The sequence below is a fragment of the Athene cunicularia genome (assembly GCF_003259725.1).
Source record: "Athene cunicularia isolate RWA chromosome 2 unlocalized genomic scaffold, athCun1 chr2_part1, whole genome shotgun sequence".
NCBI lineage: Eukaryota > Metazoa > Chordata > Aves > Strigiformes > Strigidae > Athene > Athene cunicularia.
This window is the reverse complement of record NW_020799095.1, coordinates 106,699,521-106,720,884: the sequence shown is the minus strand read 5'-3', so window position 1 is coordinate 106,720,884 and position 21,364 is coordinate 106,699,521.

The following is a 21,364-nucleotide window of genomic DNA, read 5'->3' as shown; positions in this document are numbered from 1 at the left end:
TTTGTGCTTTTCACTGTCTTTTGCACATCTTCATAGGACTGTAATTAGGTTGCATTAAAATCTGAATTAGAAATAAGAATAAACCACTAAATTCTGAGCAGTTTCAAGCTAAAATCTCAAATTAAGTCAATAAACCAAGTTTCCCTTATCTGCACATTTAGGTTATAGTGAGGTCTTTGAAGTCAATTGCACTACAATTCTCTAAACCAGCATTATTGGCCCAATTCTAATTTAAAATCCAGTTTTGTGACATTCCATGCATTTCCATGAAGTTTGCTTCTCATTTGCAAAGTGAGATTACCATCAAATCCAATGAAGTTTGCTGCAGAAGGTCAGATGAGACTGAAAGAGTATCTTCTGGCTTTTGTCTATGGAAGCAAATCTTTTAAATCATGTTGGGTCTTGCGAAAGTATCAGAAATTATAATTGAACAACAGTTTCCTTGCTTTAATTTTATTTGTTTGGTCTGCATTTTATAGGACGAGCTTGAGTCCTCCACATACATCTAAGGCTCTAAAAGCAACTGTACCAAATCGAACCACAGCTGGCCCAGTTCCCTCTCTGATAGTGGCCAGTAATGGATCCAAGGAAGTGTATAGGAACAACGCAGGTATATAGTGGCACATTCCTAGCAAGCTCATACAGCCTACAGCAATCTTTGGTGCAGCGATTTCCCGAGGAAAAACATGACATGCTTGTTTCTTACAGTAGAGTGCAAATCAAGAGTAATTGCATTGAAATTTTGTGGAGTTATAAGGGTATACAACCAACAGCGGTAGGTGTATTTTATTTTTTTTTTTTGTAGGCCCAGTGAAACACTTGATTTAAATACTTCCTGTCCTTGTGAAGTTCAAATTATGTTTAAAAATATGACATTTTTTATGATGATACCTCTTTGCTTTATGGTAGAAGTAATACAATTAGAAAAATAAATGCTTTTGAGAGATAAATGGTGATTACAGTGAAGTCTGCTTGCAGTTATTAAATTTGAATTCCACTCCTTGATAAAAGAAATAACATGTAAATATCTTTAGTATCAGTAATGTTTATGTTTCAATCATAACTTTCATTGTAAACTTTAAAAGCTGGTGGTTTGGTTTTTTGGTTTTTTGTTTGGGCTTTTTTTTTAATGAGTACACTGATAAAGAATTTTAGACACATCTGTTATTCACTAAGAAGATTCATGATCGTTTACTGTCCATATAGTGCCCCAGGTGCCGAGTGTCTGGATGGTGCTTTACAAATACACATTTAGACAAGGTTCCCGCCCTGAGAAATTTGGAGCCTATTTTGAACAACTGCAACACTAACAATTTAAGGATTAGACACAGAAATAGATGCAAAGAGACAGAGGTCAAAAAGGTTAGCTGAAGGAGGTGGGATTTAATAGGAGATTTAAAGCTCTCTTGATTCACAGGTAGAGCAAAATTATTCCAAGAAGAAATCTCTCATGCAAAATTTTTTCAAAATCTTACTCTGAAAAAAACTTTGAATTCTGAATATTTAGGAGATCTGGGGAAGCCACTGACCTTCAGAAAATTTGGAAGATGAGGATCTGTGCATATGAGCAGTTCATACCTAATAATGAAGATTTTGTGTGACCTAAATTTCCTTCCTTTCTGCTGACAGCTGGGCTGGCAAATTAGTTCCTGAGTTTATAGCTTTTGCCACGATACAAACTAGTAAGGATTGCACGATTAGAGTTTTAATTTGCTTTTATCTAACCATTTACAACCTGCAGGCCAAATTGGGGTAATTGCAGAGAAACCACACTTTTCCAGAAATGGAAGAATAAAATTCTAGGGCAGTCCTAAACCAGCTCTTTCCTCATTAAATGTGCGATGGGAGTTGCATGCTCCCTACCCCTTGTCTTCGCTTTCCTTACTCCTTGAATTCTTTCTCTGTCACTACTTAGAAGGGGTAGACTGTGTCTGGCAGCTGGTACAGCACACTGGAGAGGGTACAGAACTTACCTGCTTCCCAAGGGCCATGTGATGCTTCAGGCATCAGTTGGGTTTTGTCACAGAAGATCTGCTGAACAGCTTGGACATGGGACTCTGCAAACCTTCATGTGCTCCCAAGGCCACCCAGATGTGACATGCACAGCTGTGTGCTGTCTGTTGGCGCAGCTAGAATTTGTTACTAAACATTTAAAGCACTGCTAGCTTATACAGCATCTATAAATCACTTTTTTCAGCTCAAAATATAATGCTGACCACAATTCCTGGTTTTTGTGTCACAACATTCATGACTACTTTAGAGTAGTGTTTTAGAGCTTTCTGTAATAACCCTGTATAATAAATCAAATGAAAAAAAATATTTAAACCTGTGATTTTTTTTTTTTTCCTGGTTAAATCTCCTACCTTCTCAGCATTAGCAATTGATTTTGATTTTTTTTTTTTTAGATAATCTGCAAGATACTTGTAGTAGCAGCAAAAACATATAGGTGAGTCAGGACCAAAACAATTGTGTAACAACAGAAAGAAAATGTATAGCTTGCTAGTTTAACAGTATCATTTCACTTTTTAATTTTTTATTAGCAAACTAATTTTACATGATGAATCAAGTAATTTAGGTTAATTTTAAAGGTATACAGAGATATTAAAAAAGGAAATCTCCTAGTTAAAAGAATTAATGAACTATAATAATCAATCTCCTGAAGTATATTTGTTGGAGACATATGAGAAATGGAACAAATGCATGCGGAAGCACATACCATCATGTTAATGAGTTACATTTATAAGTTGGGTGAAGGGTATGCATATGGGGTATGCAGGGTGTAGTGTACTAGATTACAAGATACACTTGCAATCTTTTATTTTGATTTTCAGTATTTTATTGATTTCTTTAGATACTTTGAAAGAAATATGCTATGAAATAACTGTAAATCATAACTGGACATCAATATAAAGCTTAACCCTTACAAAAAGCTGTCATGGCTGAAATGCAGCTAGTAACATGAAAGCAAGTAGGAACCTGTTAAATTATGCATTTTAACACACCTCTTTTCAAAAGGACACAGATGAAAAGGGTACAAAAAATAATGTATGAAAACAGAAGAAGAAAAAGTAAAAAATACAAAGACACTTTGTAAATTGTGCATCTCTGGTGCCACTCAGACCATGGTTGGAAAGCTGATATTTCAGCTAATAATTACAGAGATTTATTCTTTGTTACACTTTGGTATTCATACAAAAAACAAAGCAACAAAGAAATAATTTAGAGTGACCAACAGCACATCACCCAGTCTCTATACTTCAGAGGATACTCAATGACACACATGAAATATGTTTACCTTACACTGCAGCCAATGAAAGGAAGGGAATATAACCTAGCAAACATCTGAATTTCCCACAGTATACTGTGTCTGTAGGAAAAAAATGGACCGTAGAGTGGAAACTATTAATTTTTTAAAAACAGATTTTCAAAGGAACTGTGCTGTTATTTCAAATCAGACCAGAAAAAAATTTAAAAAAGGATGAAAAGTGAAGAAGAAATGGTGAAAAAAAAAGTACAGGATTCAATCAATGGCTCTGGAAATGAAGACAAACAATATCCCAGATTGCCAAATGACAAGTACAGTCTCTTCCCTTGAGCAAAACAAAACAAGACAAGACAGCCCCAGAGCATAATCCCGCAAAGCCATGGACCTGGCAGAGACAGTGCTTCAAACACAGAGCTAAGGAGGAGCAAGCACAGCTGCAGCACACACCCCAGTTCTGACAAGTGGCCTTAAATATCCTTACTGCACTCTGACCCAGCCTGGGTCTCTCCCTTAAGAACTGAAGCTGTTCCTGCAAGTCTGTAGTAGAAAAACAAGAGCAAATGGACTAATAAATCACTCTGTCATTGACAAAGTATCCATAGAAAACAGATACTCAAGCATTATCTTTATTTAGTTTAACCACACAAACTGTTTTGAAAACAGAGTTAAATGGGCTCAAATCTATTACCCATTTATGCAATTCATAAAAATAAAAACCACCAATGGAAGTGTCACCTTCCATGCTGAGCTCAGGTCAGGTGCCAAGAAACACAATGCTTGCCTGCACATTTCAGTTTTTCACAGTTACTTTCTAACCCAGCCTGAACTCCGATTTTATACTTATGTATAAATAATATACTTCATGTGATCCTGCAATGACTCTTAAATACCCAAGGCTGGAGGAGGGACTGTTTCTTTGACAATGAAAATACATCACATCTCCATAGTTGGGGTACATACCTACAGGCCTGAACAAGCCCTGCAATGCTGGGCTGCCTCTGGTAAAGCAAAAAGCTGAGCATAGTGAGCCCCCACATTTCCAGGAGTTTCCCATATACCCATGATTCTCTCTGTTTTCCCCACACCGAGCCTTTTTTTTTTTTTATATAAACACATCCAATATGCAGGGAGAGAGATGCACAATTTCCATCACAGTGACCCAGGCAACAGGGATAATTGCTATAGGAGCAAGCCAGGAGATGGCATCACTTTCTGTCACCTCTTTTTTGGCTCACTAGAGGGGAGTCTGATTCCAGTCAGAACGGGAATCTCAGGGTAGATTTCCAGGGAAGTTGGGGGCAGGGGGCACAGAGGGTTGGGGCAGCAGGTGAACATAAAAACCTGCAAGCTGGGAGGAAGATGAGGGACAGAGAGACAGTGAACTGTTGCCACTGTTACATGAAGAAATTTTGAGATTTCTGTTACTGTTTTTTTTTCTCTCTGCAATTTTGTAATAACAAAGGAAAGGTGGGTTTAGGTTTGGGGAAGGGATATGTATGTGTGCCTGTGAATGTGAAATTTGAAAAGAAACCTCTGTCTGAAAAAGTATGACAATTCATAACATATATCAGGAGCCTTTTTATGGAAATTTGTCTTACTATCATCATAGAATGGTTTGGGTTGGAAGGGACATTAAAGACCATCTAGTCCAACCCCCTGCCATGGGCAGGGACACCTTCCACTAGCCCAGGTTTCTCAAAGCCCCGTCCAACCTGGCCTTGAACACTGCCAGGGAGGGGGCAGCCACAGCCTCTCTGGGCAACCTGTTCCTGTGTCTCATCACCCTCACAGTAAAGAATTTGCTCCTTATATCTAATCTAAATCTAGCCCCTTACAGTTTAAAAATGTTACCCCTCATCCTATCACTACACTCCCTGATGAAGAGCACCTCCCCATCTTTCCTGTAGTCCCCTTTAAGTACTGGCAGGCCGCTATAATGTCTCCCTAGGGCCTTCTCTTCTCCAGGCTGAACAACCCCAATTCTCCCAGCCTGTCCTCATAGGGGACTTGCTCCAGACCCCTGATCATCTTCATGACCTCCTCTGGACCTGCTTGAGCAGGTCCATGTCTTTTTTGCACTGGGGGCACCAGAGCTGGACACAGCACTCCAGGTGGGGTTTCACAAAAAGGAATAGAGGGGAAGAATCACCTCCCTCAACCTGCTGGCCACATTTCTCTTGATGCTGCCCAGGATATAATTGACTTTTTGGGCTGCAAGTGCACATTGCTGACTCACAGTAAGTTTTCCATCCATCAATATCCCCAAGTCCTTCTGCACAGGGCTGCTCTCAATCCACTTATTTCCAAGTCTGTATTTGTGCTTGGGATTTCCCTGACCTAGGTGCAGGACCTTGCATTTGGCCTCATTGAATTTCATGATGTTCGCACAGGCCCACCTCTCAAGCCTGTCAAGGTCTCTCTGGATGGCATCCCTTCCCTTCAGTGTATTGACTGCACCACACAGCTTGGTGTCATCAGCAAACTTGCTGAGGGTGCACTCAGTCCCACTGTCCATGTCACTGACAAAGATGTTAAACAGCACCAGTCCCAATACCAGCCCCCAAGGGATGCTACTCGTCACTGCTCTTCACCTGGACATGGAGCCATTGACCGCAACAATTTGAGTGCAACCATCAACCCAATTCCTTATGAGTGGTCCATCTCTCAAATCCATGTCTCTCTAATTTAGAGAAAAGGATGCCATGTGGGAAAGTGCCAGAAGTATTCTTAAGGTTACCTATGAAATATATTTAATTTGTTTTTCTGTCTGAAGCTAACTGTGAGGCTTCTTCACAAAGCCAGAGGAACAAAGGCATGCCTCCATGCCTGACAGTTGTGTAATTAGGATTCTAAGATCTGACATTGAAAGTAATAAGACAATGGGATCTAGAAGCTAGAAAACGTCTTAAAAATAAACATTTTAATATTTATAAAATAGTCCCTCACATTCCCTTCAAAAATGGCCAGAACTGTATGAATTGGAAGAAAACTCATCTGTTATTTTCAAACTATTGTCCTTCAATGTCCATGATTTAAAGATGCTTTAAGAGTCCTATTTTAGTAAGAAAATTTACAATCAAGATTTTTGGAAGGAACTCTATTTTAAAGAAGTTGTGTTGTCAGAAGGTATGTTTTCTTCTAAAGAAGTTGTTTACACAGTCTGTTTACCAGGTTGTTTACTTCTACTGATTAGTGAGTAGTGACTTCACGGTTAGTGACTGGGAAATAAGGTTGCTTTTTATATGGAAATTTCATGACAGTTTTTCCAAATCATGTATCTTTCTTGATCTCATGCATATATTGTAACAAGTTTGTAGGTGGTCCAAAAGTTTTGGTCATAATTAACAGGAAAACACATATTGGTAGTTCTATGTAAGTAGGTCTAGGTAGACCCTACTGATCTGTGAATAAAAATGGATCCGTGAGAGATAAATAAAGTAATACAGGAGTCGCTGATCTTGCTTTGTCTGTTGTTCCTTTTAGTGGAGATACAGGAGAGCTTGCACATATAATATTTTAAACCATCCAGGAGTTTTCTATTTATTTTTCTGAACCTTGATATGAAATAAAAAAATCAAAAACTTTAAAGTATTAAACACAATTAGGAGATACTACAACAGGTGAAATTTCCTCACAAATCTGAAATATCTGATAAAATATTTCTGGCATGTACATACTACTATTACAATTTCAAAATCTGGTCTTGCAGAAGCGAGAGGCAAGGCAAGCTTCTGTACAGTGACTACACCTACAATGAATAATCTAATTGCAAGAGCACGTGAGTCATGCTAAGATTTCCCCTGACTGCCTGTTCCCTGGGATGCAGGCCTTGGGAGATGCACTGTTACACAGGGAAGGTGTGGCTGCTGCCTTCATTTTGTACAAAATAAAAGTATTGAGGTGGTCTGATTTGATTAATGATCTTGGTTATATCTAGATCAGACCTTTGGTATAAATTCCTTTTGGGGAATGGTACAGAATCACAAGAGCATTCCCCAACAGCTTTCTGTAGCTATAATTACTGTCACTTAATATGTGGCATGATTACTCTGAGCTGGTACACAGCTCTGGTCCTGCACTAGGGAAAGTAGCTGGGGACAGAACAGCTGCAGAAGTGGCATCCCAATTTTGCAGTGAAAGGAAAAATCACATTTGCTGTTATGCAGAGGAACACTCCAGTACTCTCTTCATGACAAGGACAGCCAAAGTCTTCCTGATTTCAAAGAGAATGCCAATAAACTTCAACAAAGGAAGGACCGTCTCCCTGCCAGCCTCCGAGTTCCTCACAGAGCATCTCCTGGAGAAGGCACAAGCCCACTGACAGACTGCACTGTGAAAACCAGTCTTTCCCCCTTAATTTAGGGGCACAAAGTGTTTGCTAGAATAGTTCAGCCTTTAAATTGTCTTAGCCTTGTATTTGTTTTCCATTGGTGTCAGGTTCAATTTATTAAAAACAAGAATGGCTACAAGTCTACTGCTTACAGAGTTACACCTCCAAGGGCACCGAGCACACCTGAGCTCATATGAAGAAGTGTAACAAAATCAGTGCAGAAATGGGAACGAGAGAAAAGTGAGGGAAAGGAGACAGGGAATTGTACATTTTCAAGCAGATGAGACGATACGTTTTTTAATCTAAAACTTTAATAGCCACTTTCTGTATGACTGAAAGAATCAACTATTCTTTCTGAATGTAATGTCAAAATCCCATTTACTTTGAAAAATCCCAGTTCAGATGAGACAGAAGATTTGCACACTTAACTACAGCTAAATGTATGACTAGAAGAACTTATATGGAAACCAACCACTAACCACAAAGTCAAGAAACAAGGCAAATCCTGAAATTTTACTTTTAACTCTTAGTTAGGCAAAATTCTATTGAGTATCTATCAGACTTGGTCCACAGAACAAAAGTGAAAAACATCTGTATTTATTCTCAAGATTCAAAATTCAAAATACTGTGTTTTTTTTCTGTCAATCTGCAGTAATTACTGCCTAAAACTTATTTAAAACCATTGTGCACTTCTCACAAGGATTTGTAAACACTTTAGATAAAATGGACATTTAGAAATCCTCATAGATGTGCCACAAACTACACCTGTGTTTTGCAAAGTCTGAATATACATGTTGATGTATAATGCAACAGGCATACCTTCATATTCCAATTTCTAACCACTCTGCTGCATATATGCAAGTAAATTCAGTGTGCGTGGGTATGTTGATGTGCATTTGTGAATGTTAATGTAAATGGACTAGTATAGACTACTGTTACAATGCTTTTTTACTTGCCAAGATAAGCAGTTGTAGTGGGATTATGTAATTAAAATACCTATTTTCATGAGGGTCATACGTGGACATTTCTATTGTCTTGAAGGTTGTCTTTTACAAGTACAGAACGCCTTTCGCGAAGGTATTCTTTTAAACATAGCCAACTGCTGTACACCTTCTGAGATGGACAATAGTCTGACCCTGAAATACAGCTACACAGTGCGATGACATACTTTTAAATGTTTAATATGTAACATTGCTTAACAGGAAAGAAGAAATTACTTATTCGACATTGTTTCAAAGACAGAGTGTAATTGACCTTTTCCTGGGAACAAGGTAAATATACTTGTGAGGCTCTATCTCATGCCTGGGATCACCACCTCCCAAGAACTGTATGCCGAAAACTTTCAACCTACTATGTATAGTCCCTTGATTTTAATACTGGACACATACATTTCTTCCCTTCTGTGGTGAGGAACCCAAAGACCATTTTTACTGCCTATCATGCAAAGATCAGGGAGCGTATGAGACTAATTTTGCATAAGAACACATCTCCTTTTTGGAAAAAGGTACAAGTTTAAGTATACTAATAACTGCTTACTTACAGCCAAGTATATAAGCAGATAAATGTTACAAAGAGAAAGAATATAACTGTAATCTGACTTCAGTTTGTGAAGTCCAGTACTTCAACTAAGTAAAATGCAAGTGTGGGTTAGTAGGGTAGAAAGAGATCATTTTCCCATTACAAATATTCCCATTTATCCTTTGATAAAGGGAAGTTCTAAGTTTGTCACTGTGCATAACATTTCCAGTGACTTGGTTTACATTAATAGTACAACTATCTGCTTAGATTACAATACTCATATGATGTGGCACTAGTTTTCTAAAAAGAAAGCTCTTGCCTATCCAATAAGGCAGATAGATTATTGATCAAATACTCCTCCCAGTATTACGTTGAAAGTGTAACCATTTGCCTCTTTCTTAATTGAAAAATTATTCACATTTATAACTTCTTACCTGTAATCTCTAATTTACAAGTGACTGTAGCATGGCAGATACCCATAAACTTCTTCCCATATTCACATTTCTCTAACAGTGAGAAGAGAAATACAAAGAGACAGAGCCTAGAGTTGTATGTGCGTGATTTCAAGGCACTTCAGACTATTTCTCATTCCTTAACTTTTTCATATGAATATGAAATATAATTATTTTTAAAATTCCTCAGTCCTTCTGTGAATTTTGGGTTCTCTGGTTGTGTGTCCCCAAAAAGCTTTTTTTTTTTTTTATAATCACTACTTGTTTTTTGATTTAGGTATGATCAGACAGTCAGCTATTACAGCGTGAATTCTCTCTGTCACTAGGTATGCATGTTCTGCTAATATCTTATGCAGCTTTGTATGTTATGCAGTATAGGAATATTTGTTAAGCATATGTAAATAATCTTTTTGAATTCCCTAACCAAAAAACTGTCCTATTCTTGAAAACTTTTAATGATGTGCATAACAACTACGAGTAATCTCAATGATTTACAGTTCAGCATGTGAAGAAATGCCTTCAAAGGTAGAGGACAAAAGTGTGCTTGAATTTAAATTATATTAATATTCATGGAATATAATATACAGAGGTATAAATTATAAAATGGACTATGTATGAACTTGCATGTGTGCAGGCTTGCAGCCTATGTGAAACATCAGTAACAAGCTTATTTTCATACCATAGGTCTGGTTCCTTGCAAGAAAACAGCTTCAACTTACTGTGATTCTGGTAACTATTCATGTGATACTGTAACAAATTTTCAAAGCAAGAAAGTAGTATGTACAAGCATGTAATTATAGAATGTAGCTTCTCATTAGCCAATAAAAAGCATAATTTTTCACATTAGGTCTTTTACATAAAGACGTCACTCCTGCCCCTCAGTAATAAATCCACAGAATACTGAAGAAACCTCAGTTATCCACAACTTAAATGAACTTCTTTTATACTTTATCAGAAAAAAGCCCCCCAACATTTTACAAGACATTTATTTATTTATTTATTTATTTATTTATCTATTTGTTTGTTTATTTATTTATTTATTTATTTATTTTACTCTATGAAGTCTTTAAGCACATAAATATTAGCTAAAAATGTCTTGCAATGATAGATTCACTATGTAAACCCAGTTGCTGCACTCATTTATTTCTAAAAAAGAATATGGTAGAAATGGGGCTTTTGCTGACTACAGGAAAAAATTTCTAAGGCTCCTTTGCAAGTTTGATTTATTTACACTGCAATTTAAAAACAAATAAATAGGAAGAAAGCAGCAATCAATCTTTGATCACAGACCCATTTATATCAAATACAGTCCCAGCAACATGGGTTGTTAGATTAAAACATGAATGATTACACTATATTTTCATCTTGTATATAAAAAAAAATGTTTTAGGAATTTAGGAGTATGATTCTCATTCAAAGGCATCAACCTATCATAGATTTTAAGGTCAGAAGGGACCATTACTTCACAAAGGTCAAGCTCTGTAATCTGCATCAAGCCCATAACAACTATTTGAAATATGTTAGTGTCAAATAATCCGTAAATTAGAAGCACAGAAGGTGCTGGCTATTAGGACTAGAGCACTCTGAGAGCTTTAACCACTAAGCTCCTTCTTGATTCCATATATTGCCCACTCCTGCCCAAGTAGGGCTCAGCCTCAATAGGAAAGGTGTCTCCACCCCAATTAACCTGATATTTAGGGCAATTGCAGAGGAAAATGTGGCCTTAATTCTGCTAAAGCTGAGTTAGGTATTGATTTAGCATCCCCTACTAATATTTGAGTTAAGTACATGCCTGCTTATCTTGGTCTTCTGCTGTGGGCGCTGTGCGTGTTCAGCCCTGATGAGGTCTTCCACAGAGCAGTTAATGTGCCTGCTCCCAGGTTCATCCTGGCATGGTGAGCTTGGGCACCTCTGGAAAAGGACAAAATCAATGTTCATCTACCAAGTTCAGGCGAGCAAAAATTGGTATTTTGCAAGTCCTTTGTCTTTAGATATGTTATAGGTCATGGTGGTTCAAACACTCCATGGCAAATTATTTCAGTTACTTTCATACAAGATTGAATAATTTTGCCTTGTTAAAATTAAAGCTGTATATCACCTTTGAAAGCTAGACTTTGACTTAAGAAGGTCAGCAACTTTAGCTATGGCTTGTCTTGAACTGGTGACTGAGTGTGTAATAATAGTAATAAATCATCATTTTGTTTTCAGAAAATTCTGAATATAAGAAACAGGTTTTTATGTTTTTTAATTCTGTATAAATAGAAAGCTCTCAAGAATATGCAAAAGTAAGAATTTAGTACACATCTAAATTATTTTCAAGACACATTTTCAGAATAATAAAGGTAAGTCACTTAATTTACAGACATAAACAAAAGGTATTTAGAGCAAGCTGATACTGAATTACCTACTAATGTAATAAAAATTGAGAAGTTTGCATCATCTGTTGAAATAATATAGAGAAACTGATGTACTTTTTCCTCATCATCCCATTAATCATGAAATATTATAGCACACAGATTTCTGTGCAGGTATAGTCCTTAATACCATAATTACAACATGCAGATATCATAATAGACAATATCAATAATATTGACTTTTATTTTGGGGGAAAAGACTTACCAGATTTATTTAATCTGCTTTTCTGCTTTATTACTCTATTGACAGTATAAACATGCTCTTTTAGTATTGAACACTTTCAAATGACTACATTTTTCTTACAAATAGTTATACTTGTGTAGAGTTATACTTGTGTAGAGTTATTTTGGAAAGTAAAATTTAGGTATTTTGTCAGTTAGGTGAAATTTTTTTGAAACTTTTATTGCAATGGAAAGCTAGCCAGCAATGAATGTTGACAGGAAGAAAGCTGATGAAGAGACGGTGATTGAAAGGCAAGTGGTTGTGGTGTATCTGATGTGAATATGTACTCAGATTTTAACTATGCCCTTTCCACACATACGCTAACATGGATATGTAATTTTTTCTTTCACTAAAAGTTAATTTATAATTTATTGCAAGAAGAAACTATATTTAAGCCAAAGTGTCAAAACATGCATGAATCCTGTAATGATACCTAAATGAACATATGAACATACTGAACATAGAAGACTTCATCCAAAAACCTGTTCTGGGAAGTCTAACTTGCACTGATGCATATTTCTGACAAGGGATACTGCATAACAGCAGCACTTTAAAATAATGGCACTGGTAGTAAAAAGAAATAAAAAAAAATGAGTTGTTTTCAAATGAGGCTTTTGTTATAATTTTGATCTTTAAGCATTTGCATTCACCTTCTTCTTGCAACTAAAAAACATGGAAATAGTCTATTATTTTGAAGTGACATCTGAGATTTTTCCATATAACTGGAGCCTATCAGTTGTGATTTTATCTCATATGTGATAATACTACAATAGGCGATATTGTTCATGTTAGTAAGGCATTGAAATGAACCTCACCGAGCAATTCCACATTTCATAGGAATTTGATTCACTTTAAATCTTAATGAATATTTCCTATTACAGATATATGGAGTTTATTTTCAGACAGATATGTCTGGTTTTGACAAAGAAAACAAGAAAGAGAATATGATGACCCAAATATGTGAAAGGTAGGAGAGTTCTGTAAGTGAATGCACTAAGTCAGGTTTTTTTTTTTGTTTTTTTTTTTGTTTTTTTTATTCTGTCCAATCTTTATAACTATAGAAATAAAAATCATAACTACTTTGCTCTTATTTTCCTTATTACCATTATTTGCTTATTTTGTTCATGCTGACCTGTAAATATTTCTCTTATGTACCTACATGATTGCCCTGGCAGAGAACCAAGTATATTACAGGTGCTTCAGAATTTCCCACAAATATTCTAGTTGCACCTTGAAGGAAGGACTTAACTGGTCGTGGTAGGTAATCACCCAACTGAAATCATTAATCACTGGAAATGTGGTAGCCCTCAAAGATCTGCTTTTGTCACACTATGCATTTGCAGGAAGTCTCTTCTAAATGTTATGGCTAAATGCTGTAAACACCAGCACTGGAAGTTGGTGTTTTGTTTGGGTTTTTTTTTTTTTTTGTTTTGTTTTTTTTTCTGGAGGACTACTTTACTACTGGACTGCACCAGTCAGCTCTGAAAACAGGGAAATTTGGCAGCTCTGACTTCTTACTGTTTTTGTAGAAGGCTAGCTCTTAAGCCTTAGTGGTGCAGACTGTGTTTACATGCAAGCAGAATCTCTTGAAAGCAGTCGGTGCTGTTCTTGCACCACAGTTGTGTTTGCCTCCACTGCCGCAAGCTGTGCTGGCCCTCTGCTGCCTCTCCTGCCAGGGCCAGCCAGGGTGGCTCTGAAGTGGGAGAGCAACCCCCATCCCATCTGTACACAGCTGGGCAAAGGCTGGGCATGTTTCACATACACAGAAATCCAAGGGGGGAAAGAAAAAACCAAACACCAAACCACAAACCTCAGCTGCAACACTTAAGCTACCTTTACATAGGTTGTTTTTCACCCATACCAAGTATTTTGCTGTTTTAGCTATAATCCTTGCCCACATTCAAACATAATTGCTCACGATGCTTTGAGGTTCCAGTGCAAAATCTCACAGCTGGGTGAGGTTCAGTTTTCTCACCAAACTGGCATGACTGAGCTTGCCTTGCTGAACTCATCAGAAATGGTATCACTTGCTGCAGCTTTCGTAAATTGGTTCAAAACATCTCTTCACCAATTGAATGTATTTGTACATATTGTACAATATAACCTGGAGTTTTCAAATCATATGTTTTAGAATTCATTTAAGTAGATGATATTATACACTTATAAAATTTTGTCAAGGTGTTTTGTTAAAGACTGGAATACTCAGATGTGGTATAGCACATTCAAAAAGAAAGTAAGCTTATGAGAACCACCAATGTACATTTGCCCGGTTCTAGTAAGTCTGAGATGACAGCTTCTCTTGCATCAGTATGCCTGAGGTATCTCTGGAGTTTGGTGCTTCATGTGACTAAACGTGTTCATATGAAGATCAAGCAAAAAAACATGAGAAAACCCATCCAGTATCATGTAATTATTTTTTTTTGTGTATGTGTGGGTTTTTTGTTTTGTTTTTACCTATCCAAATTCATAAGAAGATCTACACGTACCAGATCAGGGTACAGACCCTTGAGTTTGCCTTCTGTAAATAAGCTGACAAGTTTAACTTGAATTTTGTTTTCCTCGGGGTCTGTTTACCTGCTTACAGACTGGAAACTACTTCAATCTAAATCAGTCAGACTGCTGAATAATGCACAGCCACTGTGTTGGCCTAATTCTGTGGTGCCCCGTTAGCCAACAGAAGACTTCAATTCACTTGTAATTTCCAAAGAGGCAAAAAGGCAGCTGCTGCCATGAGGTCAGTAGTTTTATACCAGTTGAAAACAACACAGCTGATGAGGAAAACTGGGCCTCCTCATCCCAGCTATAACAAAGCTCCAGGAGCCTATATTAAACACACAGAGGATAGAAGTGGTGAGAGGTGTTTGAGCTGTACCACCATCACTAATCGACCTTTCTTTTTCTTGTTTGGAAGAGGAAAGGGGCATGAGTTTTGGTATGGTGTTGTCCACCCCTTCTCCTTGGTGGACAGACTTTGGGATTCTTCTGGAGCCTTTTTCCAGCCTGTGAATATCACTCCCAAAATGGGGAGAGGTGCTGGCTACTGGGTGAGGTGAGGCACTGCTGCCTGCCCTGGGGCTGAGACTCCATTAGCCAAACACTCCCTGCTCAGGGAGTGACAGTTCTTTACTAAGGAAAGGAGGCGAGAACAAATGTTAAAAAGACCTAAGCTACTCCTTCCATTTTACCTTTTTTTTGGTACCCTTTGCAACTTTCCTCCTTGTTTTCATATCTCTGTTTTTGTGAATCATGCCCCTAGCTTATGCTGTGACATTTCTCAAAGTAGTATTTATTTCCTCTCCAGCACTGTAAAAAAAAAAAAAAAAATTAAAGTTGGTTTTTCAATGTAGCTTTATTTTTCTTTGGTTAATTTTTCCTGCATCCTAATTATTTTCATATTTCCATATTCTATGCTGTATTCTTTTTTTATTTCATTATTTTCTTTTACTTCTTGCCCAATCTTATTACCTCAGTTTCTCTACACATTCATTCCTTTTCTCTCCTTTCTGAATTTCTCTCCCATCTGTTCAGTTCTTCCTTCACATTCATGTTTTACTCTTGTTAACCCTCCTTTAATTCCTCCATAGTTATTTTTTTCATAATTCTCAAGCAGTGTGTTTTATGGCTTGCTCAGCCTTTCAAGCCCTGGGGATGGGAAGGGAGAGGATTGGGAGGAGAGAAAAGGAGGAAGGAGGCTGACTTGAACAGACTGTTGTCTTACAGGAAAAAAAAAATGCTATCTTTGCAAAGTCCGTAAACACAGTTTGACTGACTCACTGTACGCCATACTGAGTAGCAACCTTCTTTCGTAGGATAATGAGAGCCTCGGAGGGATGGTGGTTCCCTGAAGAATGAAAACATGAAAGAGGACTTCCCCAAAGACATTGGGTGGAGCGCAGAGGATGTGGAAAGACTGGAGGGCTGGAGAGTAAAGATGATGATAGATAAAGGCAAGGAATTCAAGCACCATGAATATCAACAACTGAATAAGTTGACATTATAAACATTTGGGCCTTCTTTGACCATCAGCTGGTGAGGCTGGTGGAGTTGACTGTTTTGTTTCTGTGAGTCTGAATAAGTCCAATGCTATGAATTCTATAATGAATGCCAGTTTCAAGGTACTTAATGACATTTTAAATTATTTATGAATTAATTTATCTAAGAGGTGAGAAAGAATTTCTACTCTAAGGTACTGACACTGAGATTCCAATTTCAGTGTCAGTACAGGTGCCTTAGCAGATTTTATTGAGGCTATTTTCATACAGAATAGCTAAATCAGTATACAATAGCCAACCAAAACATGTATATTTGAAACACAGTTTATGTAAGCTTAAATAGAAAAAGAACTTTTTTATACTTAAATGTCTGAGATATAAAGTTCTCTACTGCAGATACAGGCTTAGTTTTTATGGGTGGATAAGTGATAAAATGTATTTCCTATATACTGTATAAAATACCTCAGTAATGCTGGTAAGTCACTTCAGGGATCTCTACTTGCATGTTTGAACACCACCACCTATGCCAATAATGTCTGACTTCTGTATTTGTTATTTATCTATCTTTTTCCCTTTTCTAATACCAGTTGTTTGAGTCGTTTAATAACTTCAGCTGGATATTATTGATTACTCACCCATATTTTTTTTTCTGTTCTTCCCTCATGCATTCTGATTAGTATACTTTCATTGCAGCTCCCTATAATGGAATATTATGAAAAATGTGTCTCCCCGTAATCTATTTTCTCATTTTATCATGAGAAAGAAACATGTGTGACAGGACTGTACTCTTCTGCAACTGTTTTGTCTTTGTGTTTTTATTTAGTCTTCTAAAAAATGAGTACAAAGTCATAAAACAAGATTGCAGTCTAATTTGCATTGACTTTGCAAAGATTTAAATTTCTATAAAATCTCCAAGAAGCAGAGTCTGGCCCATAAGCAGGACTGTCATGACCATATTTCTGGTTCTGAGTTGCACCAAAAACGGTGTTTTACGATACAGCTTGAAATCTGAAGGACCAACAATTTGTTCTAATGTATAGTTTAATTCTTCACACAAGAACCCAAGACAAGACCAAGACCACAGCTTGTGCCATCTATACAGCTGTGCACCCTCATAATGCAGGTCTCTGCTGGATTGGTGTATGTCAATGAGAGATATATATGCTGGTAATATTATAGATAGTATATGATCTTCTGATATAATGTGAACTCAGGTCTGCTTAATTTTCAAGTAATTAGCTAAAGCTCTGTTTTATTCTGTGGTAGTCAAAAATGCAACAATGTACCAAAGATAAAAGCTTCTTAATATCATTTGCTCATAGCAACACAATGAAAAAGGAAATGAAAACGGTTTTATTTTTTAAATAAGATATTAATTCTTTTGAATATCAGACAAAAGTAGAGATCAAATGAAAGAAAAGATACATAAACCAAGCTGATTACAAGAAAGGGTATAAATTAATTAGACTGGAAAATATTTTGGTTTTGCAGCCATCTTGCTTTATAATCTCAAAAAACATCTAAACTAATAAAAGTTAAACGTGTGCCGAAACTAACGTACGTGTATCAACTTGCCTATGCTTACAAATGGAATAATTTATACAGAACATGGCAAGGGAATTAGAAAAGTAAAGAAACAACCACACCTACCCTTGTAAAGCATGTAAAACTGAATAACATGAAAGAGCATGAGTGAGTGAAAGAAAATTCTATGTGCGTGTGCATAAGCTACTTAAGGTGGTGATATTAAATGAATGTATCACTAACACAGGGTGGATGAGGTGGACCTGGTCAGTTTCCTCTTCCCATGACAGAATAAGATCTGATCAACGCAATAATTAAACGTTTCATCTGTTAATTGCTCTGTTATTGTCGGTTTTAACATTTCTTGTGAATGCAATCCATGATGCTGAGATTTTACAGGAAAAATCTTTATGGCATTAAACTTTTAAAATGTCAAGATTTTAATGCAGAGTGCAGTCAGGATGAAGACACTCTAAATGAATACTTCCGGGATCATAATTTTATCCAAAATGCACTCCATGCATTATAGAAGTCACAAAGGGTCTTCTTTTGTGTTTTTTTTGTAGCCACCAAATCAGAACATCGTAACAAAATTGTGGAACTTGAAATTGATCTCAGCAGGAACAGCATGTCTTCAACAGTGTAAAAACATCAACTAGGGACTGAGACACCTAATCCCAAATGCAAAGTTTTGCCCTAGTAATGCAAGGCAATTATTAACTTATTTTCAAGCTGGGCAATATTTGCAGATTTTTTTTCTTTTTGAGCATTATGAAGCAAATGGAAAAAAATATGACCAAATGTAAGCAATCTGGAAGTAATATGCAAAAGCGAAATATGTGAGATTATTTAAAATATCCTTCTATTCTTTATCAGTATGTAAATCCTTATTTTGTCATTTGGAAACATCTTTCAGTAGTATAACAATTTTATGAATATTCTAGTACATATAGCAAGATTTGGGAGTGCTCCAATATCAAGCAGAGAACCCAACCACGCCCTGAGTGAAATCAAAATCATCCCACCCTCCCACCATCTCTTCTCCTTTGTGTCCTGATTTCCACTGGATAGAAACTTGATCATGGGACAGCTCTTTGTATGTCAAAGTGCTGCTACATATTTCTCTGTTTGGGCAAGCACAAGGCCAAGACTGCAGGAAGCACTGCAGACACCCAAGCTCGCACCAGTTAAATGCAGCTGTGTTATTGATGCCTGCGGAACTGCATGAGGAGTTCTATTCAACAACATAGAGAATGTGCTGTTTGCTGTATGTTACTAAAATTATGCCAAGAATAAAAATGTTTCTTCTTTCTTCAGTTGCCATTAAAAGTTTCAGCTGGGGTTAGTTTCTTTTGTGCCATATGGTATGCAAAGTCAATCTCTATTCAATATTCCAAGAACTGAAAGAACCGTTACAGTATCTGATATTTTGACCCTTTCTTACATCATAGATCTACTTCTCTACCAGTAGGCCCAGTAAATTGTGCTTGATTAATATTTAAGCATAATTTTGGTTTTAAGAAGTAATTATTCTCAAAAGTCCCTGGTCTTGGTTTAAGATCTTCAGGATCATGAGTCTTCAACACCCCACCCTTTCTTTTTTAACATGCTGAGCTTTTAATATCTCTCATAGGGTAGAATATCTGCCAATTTTCAAATAATAATTGCATCTTTTTATCTGTCACCTTTAAATTCTTTACTATAAGAATGAGATACTTTGTTCTAGTACTGTTCTCATCAGTATTGGATACAGACGTGAACTTTCTGTTTTTTTTCCCGGTCTCTGTATATCTGAGGGTCATATTAACTCTACTTTGTTGACCCCTTGGATTGGAAACTTGTGTTCACTTGGTGCTTCTGATATAATTCCTCCACTATGACATGAAAAAGATCAAGGTACTCAACACTTTCTTTGACACTTGTCTTGATTGGTAAGACCTGCCTTCATCAATCCCACATCCCTGAGACCAGAGGGGAAGTCTGGAGACAGGAAGGCTTACCCTCAGTGGAGGAGGGTCAGGTCAGGGAGCATTTAAACACCCTGAACATACACAGATCAGTGGGACTGAGTGCTGATGGAACTAGCTGATGACATTTCAAAGCCACTCCTGATTATCTTAAAAAAGTTGTGGTTATTGTGGGAGGCTTCTGAGGCTTGGAGAAAAGAAAATGTCACTCCTATCTTCAAGAGGGCCAAGAAGGATGATCCAGGGAACTACAGGCTGGTAAGACTCACCTCAATTCCAGGGAAGGTGATTGACCATGTGATCCTGGAACCCTTTTCCAAACATATTAAGGATAAGAAGGTGACTGGGAGTAGTCAGCATGGATTTATTAGAGACATCCTGTCTGACCAACCTGAAGTGACTAGCTCACTGGACAAGGAAAAAAACCACAGTGGGTGTTGTTTACTTTGACTTTAGCAAGGCTTTTGTCACCATTTCCCATAACATCCTCAGATAAAATATTGAAGTATGAGCTAGATAAGTGGGCAGTGAGGTAGACTGAAAAGTGGCTTGACTGTTGGGCTCAAAGGGTTGCAACCACATGCGCAAAGTCCAGCTGGAGGCCAAACACTAATGGAGTAGGGGTTGACAACAAGCCTGATAATGCTAAGCATCTTCATTTCTGACCCGGACAGTGGAACAGAGTGTGTATTCTCAGGAAGTTTGCAGGTGACACAAAACTGGAAGGATGAGCTGATACACACGAGGGTCCAGAGGGACCTTGATAGGCTGGAGGAATTGGTCAAGGGGCAAAGAGTCTAGCAAAGGGCCACAAAGATGATTAATGGCTGGTAGCATCTGACATGCAATCAGAGGGTGAGAGAGCTTTGACTTTTGAGCATGGAGAAGTATCAAGTGGGATCTTGTCAATGTGTATAAACATCTGATGGCAGGAAGAAAGAAAGTGGAGCTAGGCTGTTCTCAGTGATACAACAAGGGACAATGAGAAACTGAAACACAAGAAATTCCACTTAAACAAAAGAAAAATCTTTTTTACTATGAGAGTAGTCAAGCACTGGCACAGGTTGCCCAGAGAGTTTATGGAGTCTCCATACTTGGATTTACTCAAATCCAGCTAGACACAGTCCTGAGCAACCTGGTCCAGCTGACCCTGCTATGAATAGAGGGGTTGGATAAAATGATCTCTAGAGGTGACTTCCAACCTTAGTCATTCTGTGATTTTGTGGTTCTGTAGATCACTGCTTGACAGGATGCAGCTTAGGCATGTTCTTTCAACAAATAGCCATTTTTAAAAAAAAAAAAAAAAAAAAAAAGGAATTTATTTTCTTATAATCAAGCTATGGTACAAGTTGACAAAAACTTAAAAAGTCTCCAGGGGTAATTTCCCTAGCCTTTATCGATAGTCAGTTCCCTTCAGATATCACAACTAATTTAATAATTTCTTCCAGCCATGGAGGAAATTGTTACAGAAATGCACAAAACACTGCAAAAAGGTCATAGTAGGGCCAGAAGAAATAATATGACAGCAATAAAGAAAGAACCAATAGTTTGAAAAAGCGTTAAAGCTGTGTACAAGAGGTATCCATGTAAAGTGACAGGGAAAGTATGTGATAAATTACTGAAAAACAAAAATAGAAGTCAGAATATTATTTGATATACTTCCCCCCCCCCCCCCCCCC